Raw genomic sequence first — 17109 nt, 5'->3', positions numbered from 1 at the left:
TTTACAATACACTTGAAGATTCCACTTAAAATACACCAAAAACCCTGCATATTCCAACTCATACAATTTTTTAAAAATATGGTACAGAAAAACATTCAAAATTTCAAATACAGTAACTTCCAAACTTTCATAGGCCAAATCTTGAAATTATGAGCACTGACAACATGAATAACTAAAGCTGTATCATCAACTAAGACTAATACCAAAGTAGTGGGGAAGCAATGTAGATCGTTTTATTTGGAAATTGTGCAGAGAACGAAGATAATTAACACAAAGCTAGTTAACTTAAAGATACAATACACATTTCAATGTAAACCTAAAATAAAGCTCCAAAAAATCCTTGTATTTCCAGTCAGTTTAATACCAGAAAAGCAGCACTTATTGCCACATCATGCTTTCTTCAACAATAGTTCAACATACAAACAGATAAAAGGAGCTCTTTAAAAATGCTGGGCATCACTCTTCCAAAGTTAAAAAGTAAGAAAGCACTTGATAGTGCTGTAGTTCCAGTTATGTGTTCAGTAGTACACTTGAATGTCACACGTCAATAAGCCCATTGAGTTAAACAATTCAACTATTTAAAATATCCAAATAGAAAAAATGTTATTCTGTATTTCAATTATAAATCAATTAGAGCTTTGCTGAAAAAAGATTTGTCGAAGCTTTTCATCTTGTACTCAAGATAATTCACAAGAAAATACTAACATCAGGGGAAACAACATATTTATACTGTATGAAAACAGTGTGCTGATTGGTTGAACTGATTGGTAGACATGTTGTCATGGTGAATGCACCAGTGGATGGTGAATGACAGTTAACTGCCAAACATTGTTTCAAATTTAATCCAGGCAGTTTGATGCTAATTGGTCGATGCAGCAGTGGATGGTGAATGACAGTTAACTGCCGAACATTGTTTCAAATTTAATCCAGGCAGTTTGATGCTAATTGGTCAAAACATTGCCCTGGGGATTGAACCAGCGAATGACTGACTGTCACTTATTTTGTTTAGCTGAAACAGGCGCAATGTCTGTAAATGTTTTTTCTGTCTGCAAAGAATAGAGCCCTGTGTATTACTACATGTAGCTTTCAGTACACGCAAGTGCACCACACTGCAAGCCCGACTAACATCCTTAAATTGATTGTCAACATAATTTTTAGCATGCCGAGGATTATTTAGCAACATTCGCTAATGTTGGATACTGTGTTCTGCATTTTGCAAGCATGGGCTGGTTGGGTACAGTCTGTATCTCAACAAATTGAGCAATAGGAGAAGCTAGCTGTTTCACGCTGCTACTATGCAGTAGCAATACGAATGGTATTCGCCACTAACCGGGACTGGTGGATCGTATCAAACAGCATTTCCCTTCAACACAAAAACAGAATTACCTGGAAAAACTCAGCAGGTCTGGCAGCGTCGGCAGAGAAGAACAGAGTTGACGTTTCGAGTCCTCATGACCTTTCAACAGAACTCATCAGTTTTCGCCGATGCTGCCAGACCTGCTGAGTTTTTCCAGGTAATTCTGTTTTTGTTTTGGATTTCCAGCATCTGCAGTTTTTTGTTTTTATCATAGCATTTCCCTTCCACTGATTGCAATGGGCAAGGTACAGACCGTACCCAACCAGCCTGTGCTTGCAAAACTCAAAACAGTGTCCAACATTAGATGTGATTCCACAATTGGACAACATTCGCTAAATAATCCTCAGTTTGCTAAGAATTACACTGACAACCAATTTAAGATTGTCAGACTCTGTGTGGTGCATGTGTGTGTACTGGAAGCTACATATATTAATACACAGGGCCCTATTCTTTGCAGACAGAAAGAACATGTACACACATTGCGCCTGTTTCAACTGAACAAATTAAGTGTCAGCCACTCACTGGTTTATTCCCCAGGGCAATGTCTTGACCAATGAGGGTGAAGCTGCCTGGTTTAAATTTCAAACAATGCTTGCCAGTTAACTGTCAGTCACCATCCACTGATGCATTCTCCATGGCAACACATCTACTAGAGTTCACTTGCCAACCAATCTGCACTCTCTTCTTATAGTCTAAATACGTTGTTTCCCCTGACATTGGTATTTTCTTGCAAATTGTCCTGATGAGTACAAGATGAAAAGCTTCCACCAAAAATTTCTTTTTTTCAGCAATATTCAAATTCTGTATTACCAAACGACCAAATCAATTAGAAAAAATACTGAAGATATTAACCATGTAATAATCTGATTTCTCACTGAACTTCATTGGAAATAAATAGTTCAGCCTAATACTGCTCTTCAAAGGGCATTGTGAAAAATGATAATGATAAATATACAAAAAAGTCACTTCTATTTACAGCTAATGGAAAACAACATCTGGAACCGCTAACTTCCATTTTTCAGGAATATATAAAGTTATATCCAATTTCTGTACAAATTAAAATGTTGGGCCACAAACTAATCAAAAGGTGTACAATCAAAACAAGGAAGCCACTTGGTAAGAATACCCTGTACAACTAAAGACCATACTTCCATTACAAATTCATAATCATAATATCCAAAAGAATAAAGTTTGAATTCATAGCTGTTCGTAATTATGAAGTTCTAATTAACTGACACATAGGATTTACAATCTGGAGCTGCGTTAGCATAAGTATATTTTGAGCACCACTGACTAACAGAAGAAAGAAATTTCCAATTATGTAGCACCTTTCGGGTTCTCAAGACTCCCAAAATGTTTCTTTCAATAGTGGCTTGCAATCTTTTACACCTCAATGGACAGGCAGATCGGACCTTATTATTTTATCTGATAGACATATAGCATTTCCTTAATATTGCACTAAGATATTAAACTAGATTACATGTTCAAGTCCTGCAATGAAATTTGAATCCAAAACCTTCTGACTCAGAGGCAAGACTACTGCCATTGAGCCAAGCTGACACTTATGGTTATTTGCCATCGTCATATGATTAGATTATATGACCCAGTTCTGAAACTGTGACTGGTCTGAGAGCAGGTCATATAATTCTGGGTACTGTAGAACACAAAGGGGAGAAAAGGCTAAGGAGAGCTCTTAACCCTTTGTAAAGAAGAAAACAAGAGTGTTCCAAGGGTTTCAAGAGTGTTCCATGTGTTCAGCTGTTGTTTCAAAAAATTTTATCATTAGCATTGAAGTCTTCAAGTAGGGTCTCCCTCCCTGTTAGGCCAGTTCAGAGATTATGACTATAGCTGTGCCCAAGTGCTGTTGTACTGAAAACAATTAGGCTGTCCAATCACAACAGAGAATGGCACAGGGTGGTAATACAAATTCCAATTTTGTTAGAAGACGAAACAAGGTTGAGAAATAAATTATTTTTAATTTACGACATTATTATGGGTTATAAAAATAAACAGTAAAATAAAACAAAACAAAATTTATGCCAACTACCCATAATTGAAAATTATTTTCCTTTCCTTCTCAAATTTGCATGGCTCACTTCTGCAAAACAAAGCAAACTGCACACAACGAACTAAAGTAAAACATCCAATCATCCAAAAGGGGGTGAAATTTGTCCTACTGGTGCTGCTTCCTGGGGCCGCCATGTAAAGCATGGCAGTCAGTCTGGGTTGGTTGAGGGGTTAGCAATAGTAAATTGAAGCAAGGAAGCAAAGAAAGGATTCCTTCAGAAATCAATTTTTTTTATCTGCCCTTTCAAAGTGGGTGACAATAAAGCCTTGTTCAGTGCCCGCCCCTAACTGCGCTAAAAAGGTGGCAGTGCTTCTTTTCCTCAAACTGCTGCAGTTCTTGCGTTGATGGTGCTTTCACAATTGTATTTGAAAGGGAATTTCAGGAATTTGATCCAGACAAAATGAAGCAGTTATATATTCAACTGTGACGGTGTGCAATTGAGCAAAAAGTGCTCCCATAATCTTGCTTTTGTCCTTCTTGGTGGCAGAGATTATGGGATTGGCCAGTACAGTGAAGTACACACGTGGGGTTGTAGTGCATCTTTGAAGAGCACTTAATAGTGGACTGACCAAGAAAAAGTAGCTTATACCCATGGGGTCAGAATATATCTGGGGCAGCAACAACATTAGTTTCAGATGTTTTACTTTCCCTTCCTCATTCCATATATGTGCTTAAATTTGAAAATCTGCATATTCTAGACATATGTATTAAAAATCTAGTTAATTCTGCTTTGCTCTTTCATTCTAATCCTGAGGCTATGCTGTAAAAGGTTACAGCTTTTGTCAGGTCATCTGTCTAAAGAAACAGGACAGCAGGAAACTTCCCTTTACTTCAAGAAACCCAAGTACAAGTTTAGTTGTGTCAGCTGTTCTACCACATGAGATAGGCTGGTCTGAGGATGGGAACCAGCTGCCTAGATCAGGTCTCAGCAGCCAGGCCAGATGACTAGACAACAAAGAACAGATGGTACTGCTGGGATTGTGTTCTCCACTACAAGGTGGCACTGGGATGGCACAAAGTTTTCTGCCTGACTGCTCCCAATCACATCTCTGACAGCAAGACTGTGTAATTACTGGCCCACCAGGGGAGTTAAAGGCAAGCATTCAGGCTGAAAACTGAATAAAATACATCTTGTAGGCCATAACAGCTGCCAAGCCACACTAATCGCCACATTTTCATATCCTTCACAACAAATACATTTAGGCAGACAATAAAATATAATTAAGCCTGCAGTAATAGAGCTTAGAAAAATAACAGTGAAATGCACACTATGATGTTAACTTGTGCTTTATCGAAATGATAATCATATGTGCAAATTTAACGGTAGATGGAAATTGAATCTGCCTACCACTCTGACAAGTTTACAGAAATAGGTTAATAACATGAACAATTTCAATATCCTGCAGATATGCTCATACTTTCAACAAAATGGGGGAAGTTAAAATCTTTCCTTTCAAGGGCTTCAATCAGCTGCAAAGGAAAACAGTAATCACTGTCTTTTGAGCAAGCTCTGCTGCATTTGTCAGCCCTTTCTCTAAGAATGCAGCCAGAGCAATCAACCTGCCATCCATTCAGAATGGAAAAACAATCTGAAAACACAGGGTATAATGCACCTGCCAGAGAAAATGGCCATTTCAGGAGAAGCTAGTGATCTGCATGACCCCACTGTGGAGGCGGTGGTGCAGAGGGGAAGAAATGCTTAAAAAGAATTCACAGTGATTCCGATCTCTCACACACTGACACTTCCTTACAAAGCATGCCAATTATAGCTTTTGTGCTACTTAAAAAAAAATGAAAGCTTTTTTTCAAAAATAATCACACAGAGACACAGAAGATGCACATCCTTTCACAGAAATCACTTATACACTGGACAATCTATTAATCTGAAAGCAGTCTGACATAGTAGGGGTCCAACGTTGTTCAAGCACAAAACCAAAAACGCGACACCCAAAATTGAAATAATCTCTGCAGGTGTGCTTGCCCCCCATGTCACTTTGTTGACAGTTTTACATACAATCATCAAATCTAAAACCTTTACACTAAACAAATTTGAAATGAACATTTTCTCAAGACCAAAGCTCGATACTGTAATGACTGCATTTTAAGTAACAAGAAGTAAGTCATGTTAAACCAAATAATGGAATACAACTGCATTTGCTTATTGAAAAATACCACAAGTACGCAGAAACTGATTGACTAGTTTAAGTCTTTCTTGCTCCTACAATTTAATGACAATATACTTATACCTTTGTAGAATTGAACAACATTTCAAAAGTTCTGTATACATCAGTGGAAGATGTATCTTTTGTTTCCAATAATATGGTAATATATTTGAGATTAAGGGAAACAAAACTGATCTTTCCAGGAAATGAATGTCAGATAAAGCTACAGAATTTGAATAAGAGACTTAAAAGGATGACACAGCAGTGAAATAGAAGAATGCTCAACTTTCCCACAGACAATTGTTGCTTGAATATCAACCCAAGCTGCCAATAAACCACAATATAAATAAAGCACTTAAGCCTATTTTGTGGATCAGATGACTACCAGGATCTTTATAATTGATGATTTTTGATTAATGATTGACATCTTAATTGTCATTCAAATTTGGATATTAAGTTTTAATGGAAACTTAATTCAGAATACAAAATTGACTGCTCAGTGGATAATCTCAACTTGCTTTTGAAGAAGATTCTCTCTTTTGCAATGAATTAAGTTAATGATAAAATAGCTTATGCTCCATAACTTAAAATACCCACAGACATATGACTGTAAATAACTGGTTATGTTTAGATAATCAAAACATGGGACATAGTTGACAGAGTGAATTTATACACTGCTTTTTTGGTTCTAAAATCTGTATTCAAATCATCACGTCACAGAGGGATATTGCTGTAACGGTCAGATATGAAATAAGTTTGGTACACTCAACCCAGCTCACAGTGGCTCAAAAATATAGGTTACCATAATAAAACCGAAATCAACAATAAATTAGCAACACCTCTTAGACAAGAAGCTGACTGATATGAGAAACAGAAATACTAATAGTGCAGCATAGCATACACTTCAACACATTAGATTTAATTTTAACCCACAGCAGGAATCAAGCAGGTGGGGACCAAGGAAAGCAACAAGTATGACTGACGTCAGTAGTAACAGGCTCAGGCAATTTCATCTCCCTAGCCTCACCTACATGACCCTCATCCCAAATCAGCTCTATGCCTGAAACTCAGGTAATTAACAAGGACAGGGTGGTTACAATGTTTTGGAAGGGGAGTGGAAAGAGCTGGAAATGGGAGGCCTAAACCTTTCTTGTGGGTCTCCTCCTGGTTTTACAAGGAAAGTAACAAACATTTTTACAAAGAATATGTTTAGGCCTCTTCTGTCCTTGTTCCTCTTCCTACTATGTTCATCTGGCAGTAAAGAACCACCACTATAATATGAGGACAATAACCAAGCTACATTTAAAAAAACACAAACTAGACAGTCTAACCCTAAAGAAAACAGCAATGTAATCTTCAGGATACTAATGGCTGTTGGCATAGGTGGTGGTGGGATGTGGGTAAAAACACCTCTTGAAACTTCTATAATTTTTTAAAAATCTGACCACTCCTCCTTTCAAAAGGACAAAATTTAGATCACTTGTTGGAACACAAACACAAGCTGCTCTTCCTAAGCTAATTAGCTCTGTAATTCACCCAGAGAAAACCCATTAGCTGGTCTTGCATTTCTAAATGTTCACCAGGATATTGCCATGAATTTTAGCAAAGTCATTAACAAGCCAGTGACACATACCGAATGCTTGGTTTTTGTGCCTTAGTGTGTTTTTTTTTCCTGACAAGGCTATTTTCATTTAATTTGCTTTATTTGAGTTGGTAAATTAATGGAAGCAATATTTATATTTGAATCTTATTGTGAAACTCCCATTTGCAAATAGACCTAATGAAGTATTTTTGTTTGGTCTGGCAAGCTTGTATGCTATCAACCACCCACCCCACCCAGCCCCCCAGACATTGTTTTTTCACTACAGCTACCAATTTGATCCTAGTGCCTTTTACAGCACAATTAAGTTGTACTGCTCCACTCTGCACTCAAAGTGGAGCTTGAACATGGACACTTAAACAGTTTAACATTGGAATGTTTGTCCACTTTTTGGAGATAATAAGAACCAATCTCGTCAGCTCTTTAACATTATCAGCATTATTCATTTTTAAAATGGCTTCCCACTAGTGGTTTATATTATTTTTGTAACCACAAGTAATAATTCAAAATATTAAATGTTTATTTTATACTTTATATTGAAATAATTCTATTTCACTTTATAAAATACAGTTCACTTTAAAAATAAAATTCACTTTATAAAAAACCCTTTTGGTTCAATACCTATAAAAAGAATGACAGAGCAGTCCTTCCATTGCCCTAACAAATTCCATTTGCTAGTTTCTAATCTCAAGCAATCATGCAGCCAACTTTCGACTATTTGGGATATTAGGGTTCAACTTGAAACATTCATCATTGCAGAGAAACAAACACTCAAAATATGGTTATACTGAGCTTTCAATAACAATAGTTCTACCTTATCAGTTCAACAATTCCAAAATTTTGTGAGGGATACACATGGGACTGTTATTTTGTATCAGTTAAGGAAAATTATTTCCCTTTCATCAAATAATAACATGTCTAACAAATTTAGATACAAGAGAGTAGACATCAAAGCAGCTGTGTACCATATTGTCATTTTTTTTAAAATAAGATGCTATGTGCTTCATGCTCACTGCAGTCTGGCTTTCATCAATAGATTTCACTCCAGCAGACTATACAATAAGGACTCTGCACTAAAGTAGCAGTTACTGCAAAAGTGACCAACTATTGTCAATGAACACTGAACACAAGGTTAATGAACCACTGAGTTTTTACTCCGACTTAACATCAAAATTGTGATGTATTTCGTTGAGGTGGAAAGAAAAGTGTTGCTGCAAATTAGGTTGCACCTAGCAATAACGATATGAGTGAAGTTACAGTTGTCTAGATGATGTGTTTCTATGGAGCAGGTTAATCAAAGTTAAATCATCTGTGAAATAGCTGTGTTTTGTTAACTTGGGTGTATTTGTATCCTTCCAGGCATACAAGGAATTTGACTCATGTTTTATTTCCTACCTACAAAGGCACAATCAAACATACATATTTTGAAGCATTAAATGATTTGAACCAAGAAATACATTACAATTTAATTGTGCCTTTTAAGCTATATGAAAATACATAATGTGAAAAAACTTTTCCTTCGGAACATATCCCTTTCTCTCCTAGAGTCCAGCATAGCTCAGTTTGTAGTACTATAACCTCAGCTAAAAGGTTGTAGGTTTAAGCCCCTCTCCAAGGCTGCAGCTCAAAATTGAGGCTGACACTTCAGCATAATACTAAAGGAATGTTTCATTATCTCAGGCATCACCCTGAGGGGTCTAGGACAAGGGGGCATTAAATTAGACGTTGAATTGGGGGTGCATCTGCCTGTTTATGTGGTTCAATTGAACAATAAAGGTCCCACTGAGCTATTTGTCAAAGTGTCCTGCGCAACGCATCTCTTTCAACCAACATTACCAAAAAGTAAATCAATTGGCTGTTAATCTCACTGTTATTGACCATGCTGTAAACTGGTTTTAAGGTTATGTCCCCTAGACTCCTCCCGTCAGCAGAAAAAAGTTTATCTCCATCTACCTGACTGATTCCTTTCAAAATCCTAACAAACCTCAATCAAATAATTCCCTTGACCTTCTGCAAACCAGGGAATACAATCCTAGATTATGTTACCTCTCACCACAATCTATTCCTTGTAGCCCTGGTAGCATTCTGGTGAATCTTCACTACACTCCATAAAAGTTTATCCTTGTTAGGATGCAGTGTCAAGAACTGCATACAGTGCTGCAAATGTGGTCTGCCAAGTTTCTTATAGCAAAACTTCCTCCTCCCTGCCCTTATATTCTAACACTTTTTTTAAAAAAAGCTACCATTCCATTAATCTCTTTGATCTGATGATGGGGGGATGGGAAGAGGTAGGAAACAGGGAAGATAACTTGAAGGGATGCAAGAACAGAGGCCTGGGGTTGTTTGTGCACAAATCTTTAAGGTGCGAGGATACAATACCAAAGTTAATAAAGCATCAGGACTTTTTAAATAGAGGCACAGAAAAAAAAAGCCAGGAAGTTATGCTAAATGCTCATAAAACACTAATTCAACCCCAGCTGGTGTACTGTGTCCAAATCTGGGCATTATGCTTAAGGAAGAACATGAAGGGTTTGGAGAGGGTACAAGGAGTTTTATCACAATGATACCAGGGAAGTGGATCTTCATTAATGTGCAGGAACTGGAGAAACTGGGATTGTTCTCCTTCGATTAGAGAAGACTAAGAGATGTACTAGTGGTATTTAAAGTCATGAAGGGTTTACCTAGAGTGAATGAAAGAGAAACAGTTTCCAATGGCTGAAGGGTCATCACCAGAGATCACAGATACAAGTGCTTAGCAGAAGAACCAGGGCAGCATGCGGAAAACAGTTTTTCGAAACAAGTACTGAGGATCTGAAACGGACTGTCGATAGGACGATGGAAACTTGTTCATTAGTAGCTCCCAAAAGGGGAATTTGATAAATAGGAGGAGAAAAAAACGAAGGGGTGTGGGCAAAGAGGAGTGGGACTAACTGGATTACTTTCCAATGGGCCAAAAGGCCTCCTTTTTGTACTGGACCATTCTATGAAACAGTTTCTACATTTAAGTGCAATCATTATTATGTAAATTAAAGTAATATACTGCATGTGAAGTCCTTTGCAGTATTAAGGCCCTATATATATGCAAGCCCTTTGTTAAAGTATTGATTCCTGCTGGGTGCAGTTTCACAGGTTCCAGTAAAGTGCAATTTCAATTACCTTGCATTCCTGTTATCTACCTTCTCAGGTATCTACAAAGGAGAGAGACACTTACTAACTTGCAAAAGCATGGTGAAATATTTCTGTAGCATGTGCTGGTAAGAAGCGTCTTGAAGCAGGCAGGACTTTCAATAAGTCACCAGGATGGAATCAGATGCACAGAAAATACTGAAGGAATTAAGGATGGGAATTGGGGATGCAATGGCATATTCTTGAAATCCTCATTCAATACAGGGGTGGTGCCAGAGCGTGGAGGGCTGCAAATGTTACACCATTGTTCAAAAAAAGGGTGTAAGGATAAATCCAGCAACTACAGGCTAATCAGTTTAACCTCAGTGATTGGAAAGTTTTTTAGAAATGATAATTCAGGACATAATTAACAGGCATTTGGACAAATGTGGGTTAATTAAAAGCAGATTTGTTAAATGCAAATCGTGCTGAACTAATTTCATTCCATTTTTTTAATGAGGTAACAGAGTGTTGGTGGGGGAAGGCAGTTGATGCGGTAACAGTGACTTCCAAAAGGCATTTGATAAAGTGTCATATATCAGGAGTATCACAAAGTGGCAGCATGGATACAAAGTTGGCTGAGTGACGAGAAACAGAGCAGAGTTGTTTTTTTGGACTGGAGGAGGTGCATAGCAGGGTTCCCCAAGGGTTGGTAGTAGGACCACTATTTTTCTTAATTCATGTTAATAACCTAGACTTGAGTGTACAGGGCACAATTTCAAAATTTGCAGATGACAGAAAACTTGCAAACAGTGAAAATGATCGTGATAGACATCAAGATGACATGACAGGTGGAATGGGTGGACACGTGGCAGGTGAAATTTAATGTAGAGAAGTGTGAAATAATACATTTTGATATCAAGAACGAAGAAAGGCAATATAAAATAATGGATACAATTCTAAACGGGGTGCAAGAGCAGAGGGGCCTGAGGGAATATGTGCACGAATTATTGAAGGTGGCAAACCAGGTTGAGAGCACAGTTAAAGCAGCATATGGGGTTATGGGCTTCATAAATAGGGCATAGAGTACAAAAGCAAGAAAGTTATGATATATCTGTATAAAACACTAGTTTGGTTTCAATTGGAGTTTTGTGTCCATTTCTGGGCACCACATTTTAGGAAGGATGTGAAGGCTTTACAGAAGCATTGCAGTGCATAAAAGGTTTGAGAGAATAGTTCTCTGGGGTGAGAGACTTCAGTTATGTGGTTAAATTGCTGGGACTGTTCTCTTTAAAAAGAAGGTTGAGAGGTTTTAAAAATCATGGGGAGTTTGCATACAGTAGATAGGGAATATTGTTCCAAATGGCAAGATTAGAGATCTTGTAATAAAAAAGAAAATAGCTAAACGAAAGGAAGACAATTGGACAGTAATTGACATCCAAGGATCCTGTGGGAATTGGGATAAAAAAAGTGAAGGCCCTAGAAATTATATCACACAGCAGGTAAAGAAATTGTGGAACGCATTACCAGATTTAGTGATCGAAGCAGAGGCCATGACAACATTTAAAAATTGGTTATTGAAGGAAAGGAGAAAATAAAGAGATATGGGAACAGGGTGGTCATCTGAGATTAGGACAGTATTGTTCAATGTTAGCCACTAGCCACATGTAGCTAAGTTGGAATCCAGATGTTGTTAATTGAATTTATGATCAGCAAATAGAAGTGAGGAAAATACATTGATCTGAAACTCATTCACATGGTGTATGCATGTGTACCTAACTTTGTGCATTTAGACCTAAAATGGCAACAGTAAAATGCACAGGTGTTTCATGATCATTGAATATGCTTTATTTCCTCAGTTACTGCTCATTAGTTATCTGCTATAACAGGTTGCAGCACAATTGAAAATGCCAGACTTCAGGACCATGAAAACACCAGCAACATAGTATGGAGAATAGAAGCTTTCATCGTGGTCAGCTCAATTAATCCAGATCAGAAGGAAACATGTCCAACAAATGACAAGCAGCAACAACAGGGCAATCAAGACAATGGATATGCAATATTTAACTGCATCCTGCATGGAGAACAGGGGCATGTCTAGCATATTCCATGCTTGTGCGCCAACATTCTTAATGATCAGTCCAATGAAGTAAGAAGTACTACTCACAACTGCTGGACAAAAACCTAGGGCAGTATTTTCCTCCTGTTGGGAGCGAAGCTGAAGGGCGGGCGCATACAGGCGCGCTTCCGATTGGCACCCCAATTGAGGGCACGACGCCATTTTACATGGGCGGGCCAAATAAATCCCATCCAGCATGATGCCCGTACACGGGCTATGTGCTCCCTGTGCGGGCGGGGACGGGGTGGATTCCCAAAATCGAGAGTGCGCTCTTTCGCGCATGCACACGAAACAGCGCACTCATCTCCCTGAGGCTAAGTGCAGCCTCAGGGAGATCTTCTCTAAATGTAAAAAAGCTAAAAATAGAAAAATAGAATTTTCCTAACATGTTCCTTCATGTGACACATGAGTTGGGACATGTTCATAATTTTTACAAAAACTTTATTAAAATTTTTAAAACCTACGTGAAACCTCATCCCACCCGTGGATGAGGTTTCATGCTTTTTCTAATTCCCACCGGGGCTCCTGGCCTTCCCACCAACCTTAAGGTTGGACAGGCAGGTCCACTAATTAGTTAAATGGCTCTGTTAACGGCCTCAATTGGCCACTGACAGGTCGGCGGGTGCACAGCTGATTTTGCTGCGCCCTCGCCTACCGGAAAATTTAAATGGGGCAGGGTGACGTCAGGAGTGCCACCCAACGTCACCGCATGTCATTTTACGCGTCGGTGAGCGAGCCCTGCACCCCCCCCGCTCGCTAACGGGAAAATCCTGCCCTTAGAGACTTCACTATGATGTGGTGTGTAATTTATGCCAGAATTCCAATTTTTGATAGAGAAAAATTACAAAGTTTCACACAAAACGACAGTATATGTTTGTTAAATAAACAGACATTACTTACATTTACCTGTACCTATATTGCATGCAATGCATTTTCTAAAGTTTATGCATGACCTTAAACATAGTCACCTTGGCCACACCTGTTTTTACTCAGCAAATTCTGTTGGGCAACATTGGGTTAGGACTACTGCTCATGTGGAGGATAAATTTCAACACAGGTTGTTCTGGCCAAAAAGTCTGTTTCCATATTGTAATTTCTATTCAAATCCATGTAATAAGGATGAGGGGAAAAGAAACAAAATTCAATTGCAAATGCTTCCATGCGAGAAAAAAATTAGAACAGTTTACAATTGAATAGAGTTAATCAGAATTTAAACCCAATTTCCCTATGTTTCGGCTGAAAATATCCAACTCAGGTAACTCCCAATTAGCACTCAGAATCAGAAAGAAAACTGATCCATACAGATCAAACTCCTGCTCAATAATGAGACCCAAATAGAAAATTTCTACAAAGTAGGGGAAAATCAAACTAACACTTGAAATCCTTTTTTCAACATTGTTAACATTTTTTAACTTTTTCTTTCCAAGCCAGGTCAAAAACTTCACATTCAAAGTAACCTGACTAGCATTTATCCTCTCCTTTAAAATATCTTACATTTTCTAAGCTACTCTTCACTTTAATAATAACTTTATTCACCACTAAAATCCTAAAAGTGCTTAGGTCTTTTTCTAGTTTTATTTTACTTCATTATTAAAAAGGCATTTCAATGCGAAAAGCTGAATTTTGGGCATCCACTTTTCAGCTTAGTGTTGTTCTCCAAATTATTGCAGTACTGCACGAAGTTTCAAACATGAGGACAAACTGCCTCAGTTAAGCAGCTAAAAAGCAACACAATTGTTCTTAATCATTCCAGCCTAGTTTCTATGGATAGCACATCCTTTGGATTTGGGGGTGTAGGAAGAAGTTGGAGCAAAACCGTTAGACAGCATTAGTGTTTTCAGGTTCTTACAAAGACTTCATTAAGATACTGATACTGAAAGCTAGGTCAGGTTAGGGTCAATAAACAAGTGCTAAATGAAGTTAAAAGAAAAAGTTATTGGCCTTGGAAACAGTTCCTAATTGATAAGCACCTAAAATGGTTTGGTTCCTGAGAAAGCCTTTTGACAACAGGAGCTAAAATAAGTGTTTTCCCTTCACCTAGTTTACAACTTGACTAAATGCTCAGTCTTTACAGGAGCCCTTCCTGTGAAAGCAAAAAGGATGGCCTCTGTGCGTAGTGGGGGTCAACCCTTGACCCAGACTATCAGCACTGACAGTCAACTACATTCAAAACTATGGGAGTTGAAGGCTTTTTGAAATGTTTCATTGGAAAGGAAGCGTTCAAATTATGGGGAAGAAGTGACTGACATATCAAATTGGCCAAGCATTTTTGTTTTTGATCTTGGGATATAAGCAAGGGGCAGTTCTTGATTAGATAATCATTAAGAACAGGCTGCTTTAAGGATACAAAAATGTATGCTTGGCAAAGACAAAAAATTCAGTTTAGTGCAGAAAATAGTTATTATAACAGCAGTTATTAAAATTAATCAACACAGTTGAAGTTTTCAAGTTGTAGGACATGGTATACATTTGGGTGTATGTAGTCTAAGCAGAGAGAGAGTAAAAGAAGAATAAAGAACAGGACATTATAATGAAAGTATGTCCCCTCCTTTAATCAGTGCATCATAATAGCCAAGAACCATGCTAAGTTATTTAAGTCCCAAAATATAAAATATGGGAGACACTGCAAAACTGCTTTTAAGAGACAGTATGCATATTTGCAAACATTCATAAAGACTACGGTAACACACCAAATAGCCTCACAATCCTGCTGGTGTTCTAGTGCTGGTGTTTTTTTAATACATTCACAGGGTTTGGCATCAGTAGCAAGGCCAGCATTTATTTCCCATCCCTAATTACGAAGGTGGAGGTGAACTGCCTACTTGAACTGCTGTACTTCATGTGATGAAAGTGCTCCCACAGAGTTGTCAGGCAGGGAGTTTTAGGATTTTAACCCTGCAATGATGACAGAATGGCAATATATTTCCAAGTTAGGATGGTATGTGACTTGGAAGGAAATCGGGAGGTGATGGTGTTTCAATGCACCTGCTGCCTTTGTCATGCTTGGTGGTAGAGGTCACAGGTTTAGAAGGTGCTGTCAAAGGAGCCTTGGTGAGTTGTTGCAATGCATCTTGTGGATGGCATGTACTGCAGCTGTTTTGCGCCAGTAGTCAAGGGATGGGGTGTTGATCAAGTGGACTGTTTTCTTCTAGATAGTGTCAATCTTCTTGAGTGTTGTTGGAGTTGCATTCATCCTGGCAACTGGGCAGTATTCCATCACAGTACTGAATGGTGCCTTGTAAGTGGTAGGATGTAGCGGGGAGTTAAGAGTTACGCCTCTGAAGTGCACAGTAGGCACAACATTTGGTGGCTGGATACGTTTCTGTTCAATGGTGACCCACAGGATGCTGATGGCTGGGGATTCAGTGATGGTAATGCCATTGAATATCAAAGGAAGGTGGCTGGGCTCTCTCCCTTGGGAGATGGCTGTTGCCTAGCACTTGTGTGATGCAAATGTTACTGTCACTCATCAGCCCAAGCCTTGTTGCATGCGGGCACAGGCTGCTTAGTTATCAGGAATTGAAATAGAAACTGAACACGGTGCAATTATCAGTTAACATCCCTACTTCTGGCCTTATGTTGAAAGGAAGGTCATTGATGAAGCAGCTGAAGGCAGCTAGACCAAGGACACAACCCTGAGAAATTCCAGCAACGATATCCTGGGCTGAGATAAATGGCTTCATAACAATCCAGTCATCTTCATTTGTGCTAGGTATAACTCCAGCCAGTGGTGAGCTTTCTCCTGGCATAACCAGGGCCATATTGCATTATTGATGATGGAAAAATGAGGGTACACTAGGTGCTAGCTTTGTAAAATAGCAGATGGTGCATGAAGCCTGCATGTGTCTGACTATTCATGTCAAAGCATTCTATTTGCCACTACATAATGGAAAAATAGACAAATTTGGGATCACCATCTTGATCAAATATCACAGGCACTTCATAAAAACTGAAGATGCTGGAAATACTCAGCAGATCAGGCAGCATCTGTGGACAGAGAAACAAAGTTTGTATTTCAAGACAACAGCCTTTCATCAGAATTGGGAAAAGTTACAAATGTAATAGGTTTTAAGCAGTTAAAGAGGATGGGTGGAAGCATAACCAAAAGGAAGCTCTGTGATAGGGTGGAAGATACAAGAACGCAAGAAATAAGAATAGAAGTAAACCATATGGCCCATTAAGCCTACTCCACCATTCAATACGATCATGGCTGATCTTAGGCTTCAACTCCATTTTGCTGGCCACTCTCCATATTCCTTAATTCCCTGTGGCACCAAAAATCTGTCCATCCCAGCCTTAAACATATTCAATGATGGAGCATCCACAACTCTCTGGGCTAGAGAATTCCAAAGATTCACAACCCTTCAAGTGAAGCGATTTCTCCTCATCTCAGTCCTAAAAAATTAACCCCTTACCCAGAGACTGTGACTCCATGATTTACACTCTCCAATTAGCAGAAACAATCTCTCAGCATCTACCCTATCAAGCCCCCTCAGAATTTTGTAGATTTCAATGAGATCACCTCTCATTCTTCTAAACACCAGGCAGGAAAGATTGAGACAGAAAAGAGTGGGTGGTTCAGGGTCAAAGGGAGAGGTTATGTGACCAGTCAAGAAAAAGATGAGTCTGGAGGAGGTATGACCAGCAGAATGATGAACAGCTGCCATCCATAAGCAAAAGCAGTGGAAAATAAGAATG

General features: G+C 38.6%; 1 protein-coding gene across 1 annotated transcript in view; it reads right to left on the bottom strand.

Annotated features, from left to right (window-relative positions):
• The window catches only part of LOC121284908 (cytoplasmic dynein 1 intermediate chain 2-like), a 97067-nt gene that overhangs the window by 26773 nt on the left and 53185 nt on the right, over positions 1-17109 (bottom strand). The gene's annotated exons all lie outside the window — the stretch shown is intronic.

The sequence above is a fragment of the Carcharodon carcharias genome, chromosome 12, assembly GCF_017639515.1.
Source record: "Carcharodon carcharias isolate sCarCar2 chromosome 12, sCarCar2.pri, whole genome shotgun sequence".
NCBI lineage: Eukaryota > Metazoa > Chordata > Chondrichthyes > Lamniformes > Lamnidae > Carcharodon > Carcharodon carcharias.
This window is presented reverse-complemented; position numbering and strand designations above follow the sequence as displayed.